Consider the following 1995-nt stretch of genomic DNA (forward strand, 5'->3'; position numbering starts at 1 on the left):
CAGTTAATTCATCAGGCTTGAGCCATGTCAAGCTAATCACATCAAGATTATGATCAGTGATTAGTTCATTGACTATGACTGCCTTGGAAGTGAGGGATCTAACATTAAGTAACCCTATTTTGAGATGTGAGATATCACAATCTCTTTCAATAATGACAGGAATTGAGGAGGTGTTTATTCCAGTAAGATTGCTAAAGCAAACACCACAATGTTTTGTTTTGCTCAACATAGATCGAGGCTGAGCTGACTATCCCCATTGAGACCGTGTCTGTGCCTCAGTCTAGGTTGGCGTGCAGGGTCTGTGGGGACTCCAGCATGTGGAGCAGCTCAGAGTTCTCCAGCTCCACGAGCATGTCTGTGATTTCTGGAGCCAGATTGGGGGGGTGGATCAAGAGGTAAAGTGTCTGACTTGGAGGGATGGAGAATAAAATAAACCATCAGAAAGGACCGTGGAATGGATGGTCACAAGTTCTTGAATGAGGAAGTGAATTGAAAAGAGAGATGGATACCAGACTCACACAGACTTTATTTTGGGTTCTCAAGGGATAAGGTTGACAGCATGGAAGCAGTCAGAGGCTCCTGGACATGGACAGCAGGCTTTTGCATGTGGACCTGAAGCAGGGCATTCATTTCCTGCTGAGAGGTTTTCTGAGGCATGCTCACTATGGCTGCCTGGGAAGCTGGGGGGAATATAATTATGATCAGAGATGTGATGATGACAATAGCCAGTATTCTTCCAACTAAAGACATTCAAGGTAAATGCTATGGGAGTAGTATCAACAATGACTCCATCATTTACATATATGCTGCATCATCAGATATACTCCCTCATCTGATGGGAGGATGAGGCACTCATGGTGCATGGATGCATAATGGCGGGTGCAGGCTGGTTGGGGTTGATGATGGTTGGGTTTGGGACGGCCATGACGCTAGCCATCCTCTGCAGGTAGCGGTTCTTCAGATACGCCTGCTGTAGGGTCTTGCACTGGGCCTGGAGCCACAGATAGCGGCTTGTTGGTCACTATGCGACTGTTCATCTCRGACAAAGCCTTTGCTTCAACCGTGCTCCATCACCTTGGTGCTTGTGATTGTTCCGAAGCGGAAAAGCTCTTTCTGGAGATGATGATCATTCCAGCTATCATCCATACTATTCATGTACAGATTGAATCCGTTAATGCGGCCTTCTTCCTCAGCTCAATCCTGCATTTTAGCATCGTCTGGCACTTGAATTTCCAGCCAGGGCACCGGTGATACAAGGATTAGATGTCCATCCATGTCTGAGGATGTCGGGAGATGACSTAGAAACTGGCCACTTTTTWGATTTTTGTTTTAAGCCTWTCTCAAACCTTAACACTTACCTTAACCATTCACAGTTAATGACTATCCTTAAAAATRCAGAGTTAATGCCTAAACTTAACCTTAAACACTTCTAAATTTTAAGTTTGGAACAACTTCGAAATCTGACGTTTGYGAAACATGGATAAACGTCTAATTCTGACATGAGATTGTGAGAGCTTGTTGCGCATTTCTTCTGGCCGTGGCCCACAAAGATCCACCTCCTGTTCACCTCCTTCTCATTTATCTGATCCACAGCCTGACGAAATCAGATACACTCCAATGACACACTGGTCTCCCAGACACTGAGCTCTGTAACACATCTAGACAGTGACAATAATGGATGACATCTCTCACCTTCTGTGCATCCTCCTTCCTTTTGAAACRGAGGAAGCCGAATCCTCTGGATTTCATGCTGTGATCAACCATGACACTCCCTGGAGCTGAAAAGGACAGAATCGTCCTCAACTCAATAAAAAGGTCACGAAACAACAAGAGAATATACAACAGTAGGCTACACAAGACACATCTGCCAAACACTCACCATGTCAACCATGTCTCGCAGTTTGTCATCGTCCATGTTGATGGCAAAGTTCTTGATGTACACATAGGTGAACTCCTTGGCCCTGGATCCAAATTCAGCCTCTCGCTGTTTACATT

At 45.1% G+C, this 1995-nt stretch overlaps 1 pseudogene; it reads right to left on the reverse strand.

Moving 5' to 3' along the window:
- Positions 1–275: 275 nt before the first annotated feature.
- The window catches only part of LOC112078654 (polyadenylate-binding protein 1-like 2), a 3875-nt pseudogene continuing 2155 nt past the window's right edge, over positions 276–1995 (reverse strand).

The sequence above is a fragment of the Salvelinus sp. IW2-2015 genome, unplaced genomic scaffold (assembly GCF_002910315.2).
Source record: "Salvelinus sp. IW2-2015 unplaced genomic scaffold, ASM291031v2 Un_scaffold6023, whole genome shotgun sequence".
Taxonomy (NCBI): domain Eukaryota; kingdom Metazoa; phylum Chordata; class Actinopteri; order Salmoniformes; family Salmonidae; genus Salvelinus; species Salvelinus sp. IW2-2015.